General features: G+C 45.9%; 1 protein-coding gene, 1 long non-coding RNA gene and 1 pseudogene across 3 annotated transcripts in view; 1 reads left to right on the top strand and 2 right to left on the bottom strand.

Moving 5' to 3' along the window:
• LOC143768074 (uncharacterized) overlaps positions 1-21,483 on the bottom strand; it is an 804,664-nt gene that overhangs the window by 542,987 nt on the left and 240,194 nt on the right. The gene's annotated exons all lie outside the window — the stretch shown is intronic.
• The window catches only part of LOC143768087 (uncharacterized), a 90,377-nt pseudogene that overhangs the window by 21,062 nt on the left and 47,832 nt on the right, over positions 1-21,483 (bottom strand). The gene's annotated exons all lie outside the window — the stretch shown is intronic.
• On the top strand, positions 1,587-21,108 carry LOC143768089 (uncharacterized). Its single transcript, XR_013213788.1, has 3 exons — positions 1,587-1,668; positions 20,324-20,400; positions 20,499-21,108. It is a non-coding gene; the product is annotated as an uncharacterized LOC143768089 (long non-coding RNA).

The following is a 21,483-nucleotide window of genomic DNA, read 5'->3' as shown; positions in this document are numbered from 1 at the left end:
GGTCAAATGCTGCCAATTTTCCTGGTGTCTGTCCCTAATTTGAGCTGTTTAGGAAGCTTTTTTCCCCCCATCGGGATATTAAGCGAAATGAACCTTGAAAGGTTCGCTCATCTCTAATTGGGAGCAACTGCTGTGAGATGCGGCCTGCTCCGGAGCATCTGTGTGATTATTTAGATGAAGAACAAATGACAGAAGAAAACGACAGCGATTCCTGATAGAGAATAATGGAGCCTCCAGCACCGACCTCCACCCGCAGAGCCGCACTCCACATAGAGAATAATGGAGCCTCCAGCACCGACCTCCACACGCAGAGCCGCACTCCACATAGAGAATAATGGGGCCTCCAGCACCGACCTCCACCCGCAGAGCCGCACTCCACATAGAGAATAATGGGGCCTCCAGCACCGACCTCCACCCGCAGAGCCGCACTCCACATAGAGAATAATGGAGCCTCCAGCACCGACCTCCACCCGCAGAGCCGCACTCTACATAGAGAATAATGGAGCCTCCAGCACCGACCTCCACCCGCAGAGCCGCACTCCACATAGAGAATAATGGAGCCTCCAGCACCGACCTCCACCCGCAGAGCCGCACTCCACATAGAGAATAATGGAGCCTCCAGCACCGACCTCCACCCGCAGAGCCGCACTCCACATAGAGAATAATGGGGCCTCCAGCACCGACCTCCACCCGCAGAGCCTCACTCCACATAGAGAATAATGGAGCCTCCAGCACCGACCTCCACCCGCAGAGCCGCACTCCACATAGAGAATAATGGGGCCTCCAGCACCGACCTCCACCCGCAGAGCCGCACTCCACATAGAGAATAATGGAGCCTCCAGCACCGACCTCCACCCGCAGAGCCGCACTCCACATAGAGAATAATGGGGCCTCCAGCACCGACCTCCACCCGCACTCCGCATAGAGAATAATGGAGCCTCCAGCACCTACCTCCACCTGCAGAGCGGCACTCCACATATATGGCTGTTCTGCGTGCACAGGACCTGTGATGAGGTCACAGGAGGGGAGGAGTCAGGGATCACATGATCAGGGGCCTCAGTGTATGCAGGACTCTGCTGTGCTGGTTGTGGGGTGGTTTCTGTGTGGTTTTAGGAGGGGTTTACAATGTAGCAGAGCCGTGTGTGTATGTACAAGGTGTACGGAGCGGAGCCGGGTGTGTACGAGGTGTACCGAGTGGAGCCTTGTGTATGAGTTGTACGGAGCGGAGCCAAGTCCTTACAAGGTTTACGGAGCTGTGCCACGTGCATACGAGGTGTACGAAGCGGAGCCATGTGTGTATGAGGTGTACAGAGCGGAGCCGTGTGTGTAAGGAGCAGACCTGCGTGTGTACAAGGTGTACGGTGCGGAGCCGCGAGTGCATACGAGGTGTAACATGTTGCGTTTTCTTGTGGTTGACGCACACGTCAAATCACCGCATGCGGACGCATCCGCATGTAACTCATGTCCCTGCATACCCAATGTTGAAGATAGGTAAGCAGGGAAACGCAGGACGCATACAGAAGTAGGCAGAGCGTAGGCGGAGCTTCCAGGAGGAAGCAGGGAGGAAGTACACAGCCATCCGCAGCCCTCCTGAACTCAAATGTGAACCCAGCCTAACTCCTTGTTCAGTCTAAGAAAGGTGTCTACCGGACACATAGTTGATTGCAGGTATGTATCACAGAGGTCGTTGTCCTCTGTGATGTAGAGCTGGAGTAATTGTCATGATCCAGACCGGGTTTTGAGTCCTGTTTTCCCTTTTCCCGGTCTGATCATGTGAAGGGTTAACTTTTCTCAGCCTCAGTCTGGTTTCAGGTTTTGCTATTTATCTCTGTTGCATCCTGCAGGGGGTGTCAGTTATAGTTTTGCCTACGGCGTGTGTAGCTGATTCTGGTATATCCTGATTTGTCCTGCTGCTTTAGCTGCCTGAACCTGTGTCTCTGTTTTCCCCCTGTTCCCATCTTGACTCCATGTTTCCTTTTAGTGTGCAGACCCCCCTGGTTTTGACTTGGCTTGTATCCTAACCTGTTTTTGTCTTCTGTCTTTGGCTTATCCGCTCCTGACTGTTACTGACCTTTTGGCTTGTCTCCCATTCTGTGTTTTGTCTTTTCCTTTGGTACAGCACTACTGACTATATAGAACCATCTTGTTGACTATTCTGCTGCCACCTGTGGTAGCCTCACTGCTGCACTGCAGGTCAGCTCTGTTTGGGTGCAGACCTGCTTCCTCTCTACTGCCATCTAGTGAAGCCTGCGCCTACCTGCATTGCAGCAGCATGACATTACAACTGACCAGAAACTGTTTTTTTTGCTCTGTTCTGCTTTCTATGGATCTGCTCCGTACCAAATGGCTAGTTTGACACAAATGATGCAGGTTCTGTCTGTGGACATAGGGCCTTGGCCATGTCTCATAACTACCTGCAAAGGGAGCTTTCTGACACAGATCCTTGCAGAGATCTTCTTCCCAGTCTGGCTGTAAACACTCTGACACTGTTGTCTCATTGCACTCTCCTGAACCTACCGTCAGGCTCCCAGATGCCTTCTCTGGGGAAAAGGAGAAGTTCTGTGTGCTCAAGGAGAATTGCAAGCTATTGTTTTCTCTTAGACCCCGATCTTCTGGAGATGAGAGTCAGCGAGTGGGGATAATCATTTCCTTACTTCGGGAGGGACCTCAATCATGGGCTTTTTCATTACCTGCTATTGCCCCTGAACGTATGTCTGTGCATAAGTTCTTTGAGGCTTTAGGAGTGGTTTATGATGAACCAGACCGGGTCAGGGTGGCAGAAGATATGATCATGGGTCTCTCCCAGAGCAAACTCACTGCTGAACAGTATTGTTCTGAGTTTAGACGGTTGTGTTTTGGGATGACTTCGCTTTGAAATGTCAGTTCAGGAGAGGACTTTTGGATCATATCAAGGATGCATTGGCCCTCCATCCGCCACCCAGTTCCCTGGAGGAGGCCATGACCTAGGCCATTCGTATGGACCGGAGGTTATGGGAAAGAGGAGTTATCCAGCGTGACATTCCTGTATTGCCTGCTAAGTTTGAGATGATGCCATTCATGGAGACCATAGAGGTTGGTGCCACCAACTTCAAGGAGGAAAGGAAGCGATGAACTGATGGGAAATTGTCATGCTCACGCCCTGACTGGTGGGCGTGAGCCAGGGGGTTGTTGACCCACTGTGCCACAAACCAGACTACCCTGGAAGGGGCGTGACTAAGACAGCAGCCTTGGTTTTGACTGGAGCCTGTGATGGTGAGGTCAGGCTTGTGCGTCAGGCAGCTGTCAGGTGCCACTCCAAGGCGGTGTCTGGCTGTGGCTGCTGATCCCACTTGGGAAACGGGAATACTAGGACAGGTTCGGGCAACAGGCACAACTGGCAGATGAGCATGGCAGAAACTCGGATGAGTAGGCAAGCAGGCACGGCTGAGACACAGGGTAGGCGGGCACGGCTGAGACACAGTGCAGTGCACACAGGAGAACCACAAGGCTGCGGAGAAGAGCTGTAGAGCAGCAAGAGGTTCTGCAGCAGCAGAACCAGAACAAAGCAAAAGCGCAGGAGTGCGGAGCACAGGCAGAGCCGCAAGAGTACAGAGCAGGCAGAGAGACAAGGGTACAGAGCAAGCTGAGCCGCAAGAGTGCAGAAAACAAGCAGGTTTGCAAGAGTACAGAGCACAGGCAGAGTCACAACAGTATTGAGCAGGCAGAGCCGCAAGAATGCAGAACATAAGCAGAGCTGCAAGAGTACGGTACACAAGCAGACAGAGAGGACACAGCAGGGAAAGAAGCCACAGACAGGGAGACAGAGGTAGGACAGAGTTCAGACAAGACAAGGTAATGGTACAAGACAAGGTACAGGAACAAAGACACAGGGACTAGGATATTCTGCCTCCTGGAGGGCAGACAGACAAGTACAAGGCAAAGCTAGGAGTGAAGCTTCCAGAGAAGGCGAAACACAGAGCAAGACCTGGCAGCTCAGTAGCAAGATACTAACTGAGTTAACACATTGCACAGGCGAGTTCCACAGGGCCCTAAATACTAGAGGCCACTTGTTAATTGGTCAGGAACACATTAGACAGGTGCACCCTGATTCCATAAGAACCAGAAAGTTCTGGCGCCGCCTCCCTATGCACACAGCCGGGAAGCATGCAGAGAGCAGGCAGAAAGCAAGAGGCACAGAACATGGAGCTGGCAGCAGACAAAAATCACAACATGACTTGGAGCAGTGAGTAAGATGGTGTGTGAGGGATGGGAGGCCATGCAGTGATGCCGGCAGAGTTGTAACAGAAATTATGTTTTTGTTGTGGAGATTCGGGACATTTGAAGAAGGACTGCCCCTCTTGTCCATCGATTAACAAGCTTCTGAGTCTGGGTGATTGTCTTGGAGGTCACCCAGACTCTCAGGTACCATTTTCATCATTTCAGAAAGTTTTGTTAGAGGTGGAACTGTGTTATGGAGGTGGTTATATATCCATTTCAGCTTTTGTGGACTGTGGATCTTCCATGAACTTCATTGACTCTAGTTTGGTGTCCAAGTTAAAGTTAGGGACAGTTAGGCTAGAGACTCCCATCCATATCATTGCCATTGATAAGATACTGTTGGCTCAAAATCTTTTTAAGTTTGTCTCTGAGGAGTTTCTCCTCAAGGTGGGTTCCTTGCACCAGGAACAAATCTCATGTTATGTTATGATGAATAATCTCCCTGCGTGACTGGTGTTGGGGTTCCCCTGGTTACAGAGGCATTATCCTGTTATAGATTGGGGATCTCATGATATTGTTAAATGGGGTCCTAATTGTTCCAATGGTTGTCTTTCTGCTGTTTTTGTGTCTGCCATTAATCTGGAGGGTATTCCGGAGTACCTGAAGGATTTTGGGATGTGTTCTCCAAAAAAGAGGCTGAGGTCTTACCACCACATCATCCATATAATTAGACGATTAATTTTATTCCGGGTTCTAAATTGCCCAAAGTCCGTTTGTACAATCTTTCTGGCCCGGAACGTACTTCTATGAAAAACTATATCTCTGATAGTCTATGCAAAGGTCACATCCGTCCTTCTGTCTCACCTGTGGCCGCTGGATTTTTTTTTTGTTAAGAAAAAAGATGGTGGTTTATGCCCGTGCCTCGAATTCCGGGAACTAAGTAAAATTAAGGTGAGAAATACCTACACTCTCCCACTTATTCCTGATTTTTGTAACCAATTGTCTGGGGCAAAGTGGTTTTCCAAACTCGATCTCAAGGTATAAGGTATAACCTTATCCGCATTCAGGAAGGGGATGAGTGGAAAACGGCATTTCTCACCCCTGAGGGTCTGTTTTAAAATTTGGTCATGCCTTTCGGTCTCACGAACACGCCTGCTGTGTTTCAGAACTTCATGAATGATGTTTTTCTGATTTTATCAAGCGCTTTATGGTTGTATACCTGGATGATATCCTTGTTTTCTCGCCTGACAAGGAATCCTACATTGGTCATTTACATGCTATTCTTCACAGGTTACGGGGAAATTCTCTGTTCGCTAAACCTGAGAAAAGTCTGTTTTGTGTCCAGGAGCTTTCCTTTCTGGGGATCATCCTTTCTGCCAATAGGTTTCGGATGGATCCTGGGAAGGTGCAGGCCAACCCAGAGACCTCAAGGGTCTGCAGCATTTTCTATGTTTCTCCAATTATTATCGAAAATTCATCAAGGGTTTTTTCAGGTGGTCAAGCCACTCACCGATCTCACTTGCAAGGGGGCTGATCTCAAAGTCTGGTCACCATTGGTGGTTGAAACATTATCTACATTAAAAAAGTGTTTTATGTCTGCTCCTGTATTGGTTCAGCCCGATCTGTCAGAATCGTTCATTGTAGAGGTGGACACAATGGAGGTAGGAGTGGGGGCGGTGTTGTCTCAGGGACCCATTACTTTGACCAATTTAAGACCATGTGCCTTTTTCCCAGGAAGTTTTCTTCTGCAGAGAGGAATTATGATGTTGGTAATTGGGAGTTATTGGCCATAAAATTGACTTTTGAAGAATGGAGGCACTTTTTGGAGGGTGCGATTCATCGGATCATGGTGATTATGGACCACAAGAACCTGTCTTACATTAAGTCTGCCAAGTGGTTAACTCCTAGGCAGGCGAGGTGGTCGCTTTTTTTTTCTCGTTTTCATGTTTCCTATCACCTTTCGGTCTGGTTCCAAGAATAATAAGCTCTTTATCCCGGTTCAGTACCAGTTGAGTGTTCTCCAAGAGTTCCACAATTCTGCTCTCAGTGGGCACCCGGGGATCTTAGCCATTCGGAAAGCCATTGCTAGGCTGTTTTGGTGGTCCTCCATGACCTCTGATGTGGCTGTGTTTGTGTCTGCTTGTGATACCTGTGCCCATGCTAAGAGCGCCCATAACCGGCCGGGGAATTGGTGACATTGCCAATTCCTGATAGACCTTAGACTCATTTGTCCATGGATTTTATCACTGATCTCCCTCCTTCCAATGGCAAAACTGTAATCTGGGTAGTTCTTGACAGATTCAGTAAACAGGCACATTTTGTAAGTTTGGCAAGATTGTCTAATGCAGAAACTCTATCTAAGATGTTTGTTGAGCACGTTGTGCGGTTGTATAGCATGCCTTTGAGTGTGGTTTCTGATAGAGGGGTACAATTTGTGTCCAAATTTTGGAGGGCATTTTGTAAAAAATTGGGTATTTGCTTTACCTTCTCCTCTGCCTACCATTCCGAGACCAACGGTCAGACGGAGAGGACCAATCAGTCACTTGAACAGATTTTGCAGTGTCTTGCTACATCTCAGCAGGATGATTGGTGTTCTTCATTGCCAGTGGCTGAGTTTGCATTTAACAATCGAATTAACCAGTCCACTGGCACCTCTCTGTTCTTTTGTAATTATGGCTTTCACCCCCATTTTGCCGAATTTTCCAGGCTGGATTCAGGATGTCCAGGGGTTTATATGGCAGTTCAATGGTTGGGGGAGGTGTGGAGGGAGGTCGAGAAGAACATTGGGTAGGCTCAGGGCAAACATAAACATTTTGCTGATAAGTGAAGGTCTGTAGGACCTGTATTACTGGTAGGAGATAAAGTTTGGTTGTCTACCAAGAACATTTGTCTGAATGTTCCTTCTACTAAGCTAGGGCCCAGGTTTATTGGTCCTTAGGAGGTCATTGAGGTTGTCAATCCAGTTGCCTTTCGCTTATGTCTGCCTCCGTCACTCCGGATCCCCAATGTCTTCCATCCCATCCACCTCCTGTCTCTGTGGATGGCCAGGCTGAGCATGAAGTGGAACGGATTATGGATTCTCGTATGGTCCTCAATTCACTTCAGTATTTGGGCCATTGGAGGGGTTACGGTCCTGAGGATCAATCTTGGGTCCCGGCGCAATCTTTCCATGCGGATCGATTGGTTCAGGCATTTTATACAGGTTATCCTGGGAAACCTGGGGGTCCGGTGGCCCCCCTTGAGAGGAGAGTACTATCATGATCCAGACTAGGTTTTGTGCCCTCTTTTCCCGGTCTGATCATGTCAGAGGTTAACTTTTCTCAGCCTCAGTCTGCTTTCAGGTTTTGCTATTTATCTCTGTTGCATCCTGCAGGCGGTGCCAGTTAGAGTTCTGCCTACAGCGTGTGTAGTTTACTCTGGTATATCCAGATTTGTCCTGCTGTTTTAGCTGCCTGAACTCGTGTCTCTGTTTTTCCCCTGTTCCTGTCTTAACTCAGTGTTTCCCTTTAGTGTGCAGACCCCCCTAGTTTTGACTTGGCTGTTCTTGTCTTCTGTCTTTGGCTTATCCGCTCCTATCTGTTACTGACCTTTTGGCTTGTCGCCAACTCTGTTTTGTCTTTTCCTTTGGTACTGCGCTACTAAATATATAGAACCCGCTTATTTGACTATTCTGCTGCCACCTGTGGTAGCCTCACTGCTGCACTGCAGGTCAGCTCTGTTTAGGTGCAGAACTGCTTCCTCTCTACTGCCATCTAGTTAAGCTTGCACCTACCTGCATTGCAGCAGCATGACAGTAATGTTCTAGTGCACATAGCACTAAGGTGCTTGTTTTGTGCATCTTGGCCTGGTTTAACAGGCAGCCTGAGAGATGGGCGGGTCTGACTACCCACATAGCCCATCTATCACTCTGGTTCTTAGGGTAAAATGGAGTCTGTTTGTTTGACAAATGGTCTGTGTGTGTGTGGAGTTAAGAAGGTGTAGGATGCCGTGACACACAGGAGGCAGAACAAGAGTTAACAGGTTCTTTATGTATAAGAACAGGAATGGGTCAAGCAGGGGGGTAAGGAATGTGATTGGAGATGAGGGGGGAAGTCAAATGCAACAGAATGTAACAGGTTAACTTATCAGTCTCTGTGCGCTGGAGGAAGGCGGCTGGAAGATCCCACGGTGCCGCCTCAGGCCGCGCGAGATGTCTCCGATCCGGTCCCACAGATGAGCAATGCACTTTCTCCTTGTGACCGCGAATCCTCCAGGTTCTTCAGCACGCGATCTCCTGATCCATGCGCGCGGTGAGGCAGGGGTGATGGTAGGCGGCACAGAAGAAGAAGCATAGAGTTCAGTGAGCAAGGCCGCAGTAGGAGCTCACAGTCCAGCGGACACAGGCACGGGCCAGTCCTCAGCAGACTCCGCAAGGATGGGACTAAGTGGTGCCTCTGCGTTGGTGAGCGGAGTGAAAATCTGTACTTTATCCTGGTCACTACTCGGTGAGGAAGCCTCTCTGTACTGAGGGTAGGAAGCGTCGGCAGTCTAGATAGCTGGGGTATAGGCACAGCTAGTAGGCGTGGGTCCGTGAAGAGGGAGTTAAAAGTCTTACTACTCAAAAGCTCGGTCCCTGCCAAGTGTCTTGTCTTCCCACTCAAACTGATATTTATGTCTGACCCGCCCCATCAGTTAGGTGCCCTGTACTGCTCCGGTCAGTAATCTCTTCCCCCTGCAACACTGGTGACAGCCCCGACGGTTCCAGCCCAGATTCGCAGGAGAGACCATCAACTTGGTTCTCCTCCCCACAAAGGCCTCCAGTGTTTAATTTCCAGACTGAGCTGTGTTTTGGATGCTATCCAGCCTGTATGTCCTGGACTGTCTCTAAAGTGCCATTGTTGGAACTGATAACTTTGTTTTGCCTGCACTGAAAAGCCGTTTATTCTCTTGTGCTTGTGGCTCATTTATGAAGCACCAATAAACCAGTCTGAATGTTTAAATGAAAGCGGTTTGTGTGTTACCTCACCATGAACTCAAGTGAGTAGCATTCCAACAATTGGTGTTAGAAGTGCGGGCAGCGTTCCCTGTGAACATGTGTGACTGCTACAGAGGTACTGCATATCCTGGGTGATGGCAATGTCAGACAGCATGGATGACCTGGTTAACCCCTTTCTGCCATGTGATGTACTATCCCGTCGAGGTGACCTGAGACTTAATTCCCAGGGACGGGATAGTACGTCATGGGCGATCAGCCGCGCTCACAGGTGGAGCTCGGCCGATCGCCGCTGGGTGTCAGCTGATTATTACAGCTAACATTTGGCACTATGCGCCAGGAGCGGTCACGGACTGCTCCCGGCACATTAACCCCCGGAACACAGCAAACAAACATGATTGCAGCATTCCGGCGGCATAGGGAAGCATCGCGCAGGGAGGGGGCTCCTTGCGTGCTTCCCTGAGACCTTGGAACAACGCGATGTGATCGCTTTGTTCCGAATGTCTCCTCCCTGCAGGCCCCAGATCCAAAATGGCCACGGGGCTCCTTCTGGGTCCTGCAGGGAGGTGGCGATCTGACACTATAACCTGATGTCCCACTCTGGGACAAAGTAAATGAGTAAAAAAAGAAAATATCATGTGTATAAAAAAAAAAAAAAATCCTAAATAATTAATTAATAAATATATATTGTTCCAATAAATACATTTCTTTATCTAAATAATAAAAAAACTGTAAAAGTACACATTTAGTATCGCCGCGTCCGTAACGACCCGACCTATAAAATTGTCCCACTAGTTAACCCCTTCAGTGAACACCGTAAAAAAAAAAACCTAGGCAAAAAACAACGCTTTATTATCATACCGCAGAACAAAAAGTGGAATAACACGTGATCAAAAAGACGGATATAAATAAACATGGTACCGCTGAAAATGTCATCTTGTTCCGCAAAAAATGAGCCATCATACAGCGTCATCAGCGAAAAAATAATATTAATAAAGCGGTTCAAAAATAATAATTTTTTATATAAAATAGTTTTTGTCATATAAAATCGCCAAAACATAAAACAATGATATAAATGAGGTATCGCTGTAATTGTACTGACCCGAAGAATAAAACTGCTTTATAAATTTTACCAAACGTGGAACGGTATAAACGCCCCCTCAAAAGAAATTTATGAATAGCTGGTTTTTGGTCATTCTGCCTCACAAAAATCAGAATAAAAAGCGATCAAAAAATGTCATGTTCCCCAAAATGGTACCATTAAAGGGACTCTGACACCCCCTCCAGCCATTATAAACTAAAAGAGCCACCTTGTGCAGCAGTAATGCTGCATTCTGACAAGGTGGCTCTTTTAGTTATTGGTGCAGTCAAAGCAGAAATAAAGCGTTTTATAATTTCGCAAAAATACCTGTCTTTAGCCCTTGAGGCAGGTCTTAACCCCCCTGCTGCACACGCCACACTCCCGTCACTCAAGGCTTCTTCGGTGCCGGGCGCCGCCCCTCCGCGCTGTTTTCAAATCAAATCCGGCGCCTGCGCTGTTTTGTTCTGCCTGGGGCAGGCGCAGTGAACGCTGCCCGTCTGACCTCAGATGCAGTCTCGCAGACTGCGCCTGTGCGGCCACCCAGCTTGTGAATCCCAGCCCCGCACTGTGCATAATGCATAACACACTGCGGGGAGTGACGACAGTGTGGCGTGTGCAGCAGGGGGGTTAAGACCTGCCTCCAGGGCTAAAGACAGGTATTTTTGCGAAATTATAAAATGCTTTATTTCTGCTTTGACTGCACCAATAACTAAAAGAGCCACCTTGTCAGAATGCAGCATTACTGCTGCACAAGGTGGCTCTTTTAGTTTATAACGGCTGGAGGGGGTGACAGAGTCCCTTTAAAAACATCACCTCGTCCCGCAAAAAACAAGACCTCACATGACTCTGTGGACCAAAATATGGAAAAATTATAGCTCTCAAAATGTGGAGATGCAAAAACTATTTTTTGCAATAAAAAGCATCTTTTAGTGTGTGACAGCTGCCAATCATAAAAATCCGCTAACAAAACCCGTTATAAATAGTAGATCAAACCCCCCCTTCATCACCCCCTTAGGGAAAAATAATAAAATTAAAAAAATGTATTTATTTCCATTTTCCCATTGGGGTTATGGGGCTACAGTTAGGGTTAGGGCTACAGTTAGGGTTGGGGCTACATTTAGGGTTGGGGCTAAGTTAGGGTTAGGGTTGGGGCTAAAGTTAGGGTTGGGGCTAAAGTTAGGGTTAGTGTTGGGGCTAAAGTCAGGGTTTGGATTACATTTACGGTTGGAATTAGGGTTAGAGGTGTGTCAGGGTTAGGGGTATGGTTAGGGTTATGGTTGGGATTAGGGTTGGGGTGTGTTGGAGTTAGGAGTGTGGTTAGGGTTGGGATTAGGGTAAAGTGTTGGGGTTAGGGGTGTGTTGGGGTTAGGGGTGTGGTTATGGTTAGGGTTGGGGCGTGTTTGGGTTAGGGGTGTGGTTAGGGTTATGGTTAGGGTTGGGATTAGGGTTAAGGGTGTGTTTGGGTTTCAGTTGCAATTGGGGAGTTTCCACTGTTTAGGAACATCAGGGGCTCTCCAGACGCGACATGGCATCCGATCTCAATTCCAGCCAATTCTGAGTTGAAAAAGTAAAACAGTGCTCCTTCCCTTCCGAGCTCTCCCGTTCGCCCAAACAGTGGTTTACCCCAACATATGGGGTATCAGCGTACTCAGGACAAATTGGACAACAACTTTTGGGGTCCAATTTCTCTTGCTACCCCTTGGGAAAATAAAAATCTGGGGCTAAAAAATAATTTTTGTGGAAAAAAATTATTTTTTATTTTCACGGCTCTGCGTTATAAACTGTAGTGAAACAGTTGAGGGTTCAAAGTTCTCATAACACATCTAGATAAGTTCTTGGGGGGTCTAGTTTCCAATATGGGTCACTTGTGGGGGGTTTCTACTGTTTAGGTACATTAGGGGCTCTGCAAAGGCAATGTGACGCTGGCAGACCATTCCATCTAAGTCTGCATTCCAAACGGCGCTCCTTCCCTTCCAAGCTCTACCATGTGCCGAAACAGTAGTTTTCTCCCACATATGGGGTATCAGCGTACTCAGGACAAATTGGACAACAACTTTTGGGTTCCAATTTCTCCTGTTACCCTTGAAAAAATAAAAAACCTTGGGCAAAAAAATAATTTTTATGGAAAAAAAAGGTTTTTATTTTCACGGCTCTGCTTTATAAACTGTAGTGAAACACTTGGGGGTTCAAAGTTCTCACAACACATCTAGATAAGTTCCTTAGGGGGTCTACTTTCCAAAATGGTGTCACTTGTGGGGGTTTCCACTGTTTAGGCACATCAGGGGCTCTCCAAACGAGACATGGTGTCCTATCTCAATTCCAGTCAATTTTGCATTGAAAAGTCAAACGGTGCTCCTTCCCTTCCGAGCTCTGCCATGCACCCTAACAGTTGTTTACCCCCACATGTGGGGTATCAGTGTACACAGTACAATATGCACAACAACTTTTGGGGTCCAATTTTTTCTGTTACCCTTGGTAAAAAAAAAAATTGGGGGCGAAAACATCATTTTTGTAAAAAAATATGATTTTTTTATTTTTACGGCTGTACATTATAAATGTCTGTGAAGCACTTGGTGGGTCAAAGTGCTCACCACACATCTAGATAAGTTCCTTAGGGGGTCTACTTTCCAAAATGGTGTCACTTGTGGGGGTTTCAATGTTTAGGCACATCAGGGGCTCTCCAAATGCGTCATGGCGTCCTATCTCAATTCCAGTCAATTTTGCATTGAAAAGTCAAACGGCGCTCCTTCCCTTCTGAGCTCTGCCATGCACCCAAACCGTGGTTTACCCACACATGGGGTATCAGCGTACTCAGGACAAATTGTGCAACAACATTTGGGGTCCAATTTCTCCTGTTACCCTTGGTAAAATAAAACAAATTGGAGCTGAAGTAAATTTAAACATTCCAAAATTTCCTGTGAAACACCTGAAGGTTTAAAAAAATTCTTGAATGTGGTTTTGAGCACCTTGTGCAGTTTTTAGAATGGTGTCACACTTTGGTATTTTCAATCATATAGACCCCTCAAAGTGACTTCAAATGTGATGTGGTCTGTTGTGAATTCTGCTTTTGGGCTCCCTCCGGTGGTTGTAGGTGGTAATGCAGTTGCCCCTGAGTTGCAGTCCTGGTCAGGTGTATCTGCTGATTGCAGTTCTGACTATGGTATTTAGGCGTGCAGGATTCATTAGTCCTTGCCAGTTGTCAATTGTTGTTGGGAGGAGTAGGACCTCTGCCTGGTTCCTCCTGCCTTTCTGCCAAATCAGCAAAGATAAGTGTCTGTTTTTTTTTTCCTGTGGCACACATGCCGTGTGCTTCACAATTCAGTGCTATTCTTTGTGTTTTCTTGTCCAGCTTAGATTGTGTCAGTATTTTCTCAGTCTTGTTGGATTCTCTGGAGTGGCAGATATACATTCCATGTCTTTAGTTAGATTGTGGAACTTTTTGTATTATCTGCTGTGGATATTTTTGGAAGGGTTTTAATACTGACCGCCTAGTAATCTGTCCTATCCTTTCCTATTTAGCTAGAGTGGCCTCTTTTGCTAAATCCTGTTTTCTACCTGCTTGTGTCTATTCTTCTCCTACTCACAGTCATTATTCGTGGGGGGCTGCCTATCCTTTGGGGGTCTGCTCTGAGGCAAGGTGGCATTCCTATTTCCATCTATAGGGGTATTTAGTCCTCCGGCTGTGTCGAGGTGTCTAGGGTTTGTTAGACACACCCCACGGCTACTTCTAGTTGCGGTGTTAGTTCAGGATTTGCTGTCAGTACAGGTTCCACCGACTCGAGAAAGTTTCATGCGGCTCCAAGGTCACCAGATCATAACAGTGGTCCCTAAAAAAATGGTGTTGTAAAAATGAGAAATTGCTGGTCAACTTTTAACCCTTATAACTCACTAACAAAAAAACTGTTGGTTCCAAAATTGTGCTGATGTAAAGTAGACATGTGGGAAATGTTACTTATTAAGTATTTTTTGTGACATATCTCTGTGATTTACGGGCATAAAAATTCAAAGTTGGAAAATTGCTAAATTTTCGCCAAATTTCCGTTTTTTTCACAAATAAACGCAGGTAATATCAAAGAAATTTTACCACTAGTGTCAGAATCATCAGGATCCGTTGAAGCGTTCCAGAGCTATAACCTCATAAATGGACAGTGGTCAGAATTGTAAAAATTGGCCCGGTCATTAACGTGCAAACCAACCTTGGGGGTTAAGGGGTTAAACACCTGGTGCAAGCCCAGCTGCAGCAGCAGCAGCATCAACCACAACAGCTGAAACAACAGGACATGAATAAGCTGTTTATGCAACATATAAAACAGCAGCAGCTTGATTTTCTCGCAGAGACGGTTTGTGGCATAGCTGTAGCTTCGACTCCAAGGTCAGCTGATTATTCCATCTCAACGATTATAAGGCGAGCCCTGCAGAAAATGACAGAGGGGATGACATAGAGGCCATTTTGATTGTCTTTGAAAGGGTCTCGGAGAGCGAGAAACTCCCATCATTACAATAGGCGGAAGTGCTGGTGCCATACGGGGAGCCCCAGAAGGCCTAGTATGACTTAGCCTTACAAGATGACAAGGCATATGCAAAACTGAAATCTTGTCGCGCTTGCAGGTGTCAATAACTGTCACGGCACAATGGGTCCACCGCTGGGTGTATCACCTCCTCGCTCACAAATATTTGATCTGTTGCACCGGGTCCAAAAATTGTTACAGCCAGAGCCCTTTACCCATGCACAGATGGTATATTGAGCGTTAATGTACCAGTTCATGCACTCCTTTCTGAGGCCAATACAGACCTGGCTTGCCCAGGGTAATTCCCAGAACACCAATGGTCCGACTAGTAAAAAGGTATCAAGGGGTCAAGTGTTCATTGAAAAGGCAACTCACTTCATACTGAGGGTCTCAACAGGGGCAGAGGCCCATAAAGGGGTGTGGTGTCCAAGGTCCAATGGCTTAGGGGAGATTATGCCGAAGGCCCCAACTGGCAATATTATATGCTGGAAATGTCACGGCCCAGGCCATATAGCCCCCCCGTTGTCCCCTGACCTCCGAGCAGATGGACTGTATCATTGGTCACTGCTGTTCATACTTTGTGTATTCAGCCTGCAGTGTGACCTGTCCACCCACCGAGGAGCCACAAGCTTGTCCTGTAAAGGTGAATGGTCGGCAAGTGATATGACTGCTAAACTCGGGGAGTTTGACCCTCATGAGGGCCACACTTCCTCTCCAGCTGACCACTGGGAAGAAGATTGGCGTCCATTGCATTCACAGAGATGCTAAAGACTATGCAGATGCCAGAGTGAGCATTGAAATGACCCAAGGTGCTAAGTCCTACAAGGTCGACGTGGTTCAGGACTTACTTGAACCCCATTACCATATGTCGAGATTTTTGTTTGTTTTGATACTTGTGGTGGAGGGGGACAGTTCTCGGTTGCTCGTATAAGAGACTGGTCACCCCTAAACAAGTGTCACCACACTCAAGAGTCTGATGAGTTTCCCTTGTGTGTCCTTGTGGGGGATGAGGAAGTAGTGTCCCCTAAAGCCGACATTCCTGAGTTAGGGGTAACCAGTGAGAATCTTGGGTCTACCCAAGGTAGCAACCTAACTCTAAAGGAGGTGTTCAATAATGTAACCATCATAAACGGTATAGCGCATGAGCCAGCAACTGATACTAGGTATTCCTATTTTATCTTGAGTGGGGACTTATTGAACAGGGTTACTAAAGTCAGAGAGGCAATAGTGGAGCAATTGGAGTGGTACCAGGACCCTATAGACAGAGGATGATGGCACATTCTCATGTCTTGAGTGGTCATCTGGGTGTGGACAAAATTCAAGAACGGGATATGCGGAAATTCTATTGGCCTGGATGTCACCAGGAAATCTTAAAGTATTGCAGGTCTGGTCCCACCTGCCAGATAACTGCCCCTTCCTCTCGCTTTCGAAGTCCAGTCATGCCGTTACCCACCATAGAAGTGTCGTTTGAGTAAAAATTGCCATTGACTTGGTATGTCCCCTGGTTAATTTTGCAACTGTGCATCAACACATATTGGTCATCTATGAATATCCCACTTTGAGCCCTGAAGCAGTTCCTCTGAGAAACTCCTCTGTGAAAAGTAAAGCCTGAGAGTTAGTACATGTTTTTTCACAGACAGGGTTATAGAGGGAGATCTTGACCGACCAAGGAAAACCCTTTATCATTAAAGTGATGAGGGCTCTGTGTAAGGTCCTGCAAATTACACAACTGAAGACATCCATATACCATCCCCATATGGAGTGCCTTCTGGAAGTGTTCAATAAAACATTGAACAATATGTTTAAAAAGGTCATAGAGAAGGACTGTGACAGTCTCCTACCGCATCTGTTGTTTTCTATCAGGAGGTTCCTGTCATGATCCAGACCGGGTTTTGAGTCCTGTCTACCCCTTTCGCGGTCTAGTCATGCCAGGGGTTAACTTTGCTCTGCCTTATTCTGGGTTCAGGTTTGCTATTTATCTCTATTGCATCCTACAAGCGGTGTCAGTTATATTTTCTGCCTACAGCATGAGTATCTGACTCTGGTGTTACTTTGATTTGTCTTGCTGCCTTAGCTGACTTGATCGTGTCTGTTCCTTCCTTTCACCAGTCCTGATTTAGTGTTTCCCTGGTATTCGAATTTCTCAGTGTTTGACTCGGCTTTGGTTCTGACCTGATTTTGTCTCTTGCTTCTGATATTACGGCTTCTGACTGGTACTGACCCTATGGCGCCACGTTGACTCTGAATTTAGTGTTTTCCCTTTGTACTGCATTACTCTCTAGGTTTTGACTCAGCTTGTTTGACTATTCTGCTGCCACCTGGTGGTAGACTTGGTGCAAGTCTGCTTTGACAGACTTGCTGTCCTCCTTCCTCCACTCTATTGCCATCTAGTGGAGCTTGCATTATCCTGCATAGCTGCAGCGTGACAGTTCCACAATCCTCTACTAGATTCTCTCTGAACTTCTGTCTGGCTGCCCTCCGTGGGATCTCCCTGATGTAGCAAAGGAAACCTGAGAGGCCTAAGTCACGTCCCACCAGAGCGTCATCGAGCACGTCACCCAAATGCAGGAGAGGGTTGCGAAGGTGATGCCCTTCTTAAAAGGGAAAATTTTCCATAACATTTGGGATCACATTTATCCATCGCTCTGCGCTGAGCACTTACACCGGGGTTTACATCTAAAACTCTTAGACAGTATTCAGATGAGACCTCCAAGTTATTCACTGTAATGCAGCACCATTGTTACTCTGGACTCCATTTGGCGATGTCCTTCTTTTCAGAGGTGACAAAACCGTGGTTGACTGCGCTTTTATGCATGCCTAAAAAGATAGACACTGCTGGATCATAGGAAGCCATATGGCATCCACAGTGACTCCATCTGCCTCATTATAGGGAATCTTCCACCAGAGGTTCCATCTTAATAACATATTTCAGAGATTTACACAGAAACCCAGGTGTAAGCGCACAGCATAGAGCGCAGAATATATATGAGCCAAGGCTTACTGCGATCTTTGAGAGGCAGAATGAACAAATCAACAGCAGGTGAAGAATTGGTTTAATTTATTTTTTTTGCTGTACATCATGTAGTATAAGTGATTAGGTGACTTTATTCTTCAGGTAAGTGCAATTACAGCGATACCAGATGTCAAGACACAGGGGTCAGTGGGTGCTCTAGTCAGTTAGCTGAAACCGCATGGACCAAGGATCATACCACCGAACGCCCGCTCTCCTTTGACCATGGTCATAATACTACTCAGACAACACAGGGTGAAGGCAAAACAATGTGGCAATACTTTTGTGAACCACAAAACAAGCAAATAGCGTATAAAACTGTCCCAGCAAAATACCTAAGATGTTGTAAAATTACAGAGTCTCACACTTCTGCTAACTCGCCTCGATAAGAGCAGCTGTGACTTCAGAGCTTCCAGGGCTGACAAACCCACCTGTGGAACACACAGGAGGAGGTAGCAACAAGCTTAGGAAGCTGACAGTTAATTGAGGTACAAGGACAGGGACCCATCCTGGCTCCTCCGAACATCTCCATGGAGCCAGGCGATCGGTGTGTGCCAATCCTGACTTTCTCAAACGTATCCATGGGGCTCTGGTGACCGGTGGGTTCAAAATCTGACTACCCCAAACATATCTATGGTACAGTGGTGGTCAATGGAGCATATCTTTATTCTTTCAGCTGGGGCCATGGTCTCCTAAGCTGGCATTCTGTAAAATTTTAAAAATGTTTCCCTCGTGATGGAACTATGATCTGGCAGCTATCCTATAGAATGTTCCTGGATTTGGTTTTGTAAAGAGTCTCTGGTTCTTTGGATGTCTTGGCTCTCTGGATGTCTTGGATGTAAATTGTTAAGAGGCATATTCCACTTTTATAGCTCACAACTGTTGTCATTCAAGCCAGCATCCAGAGGTCCAGAGGGAGATTTGATGAGGTTACCTCACATTGTTTGACTACCTAATTAATTTGCATAGTTTTTAATCCTCTGTTTAGCAAGTCAACAAGCCACGGGACCCACAAATTGGTCATTCAACAGATTAAGTAAAAATCCAGTTTTCAATTACCGTACATCACTGTCTTCTAAAGACAGCAGACAATAAGTTGTAGGAGCTGATATAAGAGGAAAACATTAGCTATTCAAAATGATCAAAAATCAACTTTTAAGACTAATATGACAACAGTGGTTATTGACCAATCGAAGAACCAACGCATAAATTCAAAACTCAACCTATAGATAACAGTCTATTCCTTCTGGCTTACAGAAAATAGATGTGTGGATAATTAAGATAAAATGTTGCGAAGTGATACCAGATTTATATATTTTTTCATGTTTGGCTGTTGTCACACATTGAGATGCTTTTTATTGCAAAAACTGCATCTCCATATTTTGAGAGCTACAATTTTTCCATAGTTTTGCTGACACTCATATGAGAGCTTGTTTTTTTGCAGGACAAGTTGATGTTTACTGATATACACTCACTGGCCACTTTATTAGGTACACCTGTCCAACTTCTTGTTAACAGTTAATTTCTAATCAGCCAATCACATGGCGGCAACTCAGTGCATTTAGGCATGTAGACATGGTCAAGACAATCTCCTGCAGTTCAAACCGAGCATCAGTATGGGGAAGAAAGGTGATTTGAGTGCCTTTGAACGTGGCATGGTTGTTGGTGCCAGAAGGGCTGGTCTGAGTATTTCAGAAACTGCTGATCTACTGGGATTTTCACGCACAACCATCTCTAGGGTTTACAGAGAATGGTCCGAAAAAGAAAAAAAATCCAGTGAGCGGCAGTTCTGTGGGCGGAAATGCCTTGTTGATGCCAGAGGTCAGAGGAGAATGGGCAGACTGGTTCGAGCTGATAGAAAGGCAACAGTGACTGAAATCGCCACCCGTTACAACCAAGGTAGGCCTAAGAGCATCTCTGAACGCACAGTGCGTCGAACTTTGAGGCAGATGGGCTACAGCAGCAGAAGACCACACCGGGTACCACTCCTTTCAGCTAGGAACAGGAAACTGAGGCTACAATTTGTACAAGCTCATCGAAATTGGACAATAGAAGATTGGAAAAACGTTGCTTGGTCTGATGAGTCTCGATTTCTGCTGCGACATTCGGATGGTAGGGTCAGAATTTGGCGTAAACAACATGAAAGCATGGATCCATCCTGCCTTGTATGGAGTATCTTTGGGATGTGCAGCCGACAAATCTGCGGCAACTGTGTGATGCCATCATGTCAATATGGACCAAAATCTCTGAGGAATGCTTCCAGCACCTTGTTGAATCTATGCCACGAAGAATTGAGGCAGTTCTGAAGGCAAAAGGGGGTCCAACCCGTTACTAGCATGGTGTACCTAATAAAGTGGCCGGTGAGTGTAATTTTCGGACACATGACTTTTTTATTACTTTTTATTCCGATTTTTGGGAGGCAGAATGAACAAATAAAAGTAATTCATATATTTTTTTTTATGCTGTTCCGCATGTAGTAAAATTTGTAAAGCAGTCTTATTCTTCGGGTCAGTACGATTACAGCAATGCCTCATTTATATTCTTTTATGATTTAGTGCTTTTACACAATAAAAAGTATTTTATTCAAAAAATGAATTACAGAAGAAAAGCAGGAACAGATCAAGAGAATAAGGTACGATGCATACTGGATTTTAACTCCAGAAGTGAGAAGAGTGATCATGAAACATTGGTCCATTTTACTCCTTGATGAGACTATTTCTAAATTTGCAGGACCAACGCCAGCAATAACATTCAGAAAATCAAAAAATCTGAGAACACAGTTGGTCCATAGTTACCACAAAGGTGAGAATCAACGTTTCAATTTTGACTCAAAAGGCCTAATGTGGAGCTGTACAAAATGCGGTAAATGTGTTGCATGTAAGAACATTTCTACTACGAGGGAGTTTACTAATTCTAAGAAAGACAAGACTTATACAACTACACAAAGTATATGTTGTACCACAAAAGCCGTTATATACGTTACATGCCCCTGTGGGCTCATCTATGTGGGCATGACAACACGGGAGCTCCGTAGGAGAGTACGGGAACATGTTCTTGACATGGTTTGATCATGTCACATTTTTTAGTACGATTCCACAGGGCTTTGTGTCCCTTTTCTTTCTCTTTTATAGTTTATATTGTGAATTCATAGATATTTACACTAGATATTTAGTTATTTATTATTATACCTTGCACATATATGTTCACTACTGTCAGGAGTCCTTAGAATACATAGAATATGTATATATACTGTATATTTTTTTCCTTATATAATTAAAATTAATGTATATGTTTGTCCATCCAAAGATATAATATAAGAATTATGTTAATTATAACAATAAATGTAAAGCATATTATAGGTTCTGGTACATTTTGTTCCCAACTTGTGACTATTCTGTGCTGGATTAAGATAATTATATCTATTTCTTTTCCAACAGCGTCTTTAGCATCAATTATCGCACGGGCTGTCATGTTTGATAAATAGTAAATATGAAGCGACGTACTGACAATTCTCACTCCGGTCACACGATGGCGCACTTTCGTCGGATACCCCTTCAGCCAGGAGGGTCTGTCTGCTTCTACCTTTCAGATAAGAGACGCCAATCCCTGTTACGATAACAACGCCGCCACATCACTTCCGGTTGACATACACGGCGTTGGATGTTAGACGCTGATCCTTGTAACTAGAACGATGGTACCGTATCGCTTCCAGCAG

The sequence above is a fragment of the Ranitomeya variabilis genome, chromosome 4 (assembly GCF_051348905.1).
Source record: "Ranitomeya variabilis isolate aRanVar5 chromosome 4, aRanVar5.hap1, whole genome shotgun sequence".
NCBI lineage: Eukaryota > Metazoa > Chordata > Amphibia > Anura > Dendrobatidae > Ranitomeya > Ranitomeya variabilis.
Note: the sequence above shows the minus strand (reverse complement) of the source record. Positions and strands in the feature narration are given on the sequence as shown.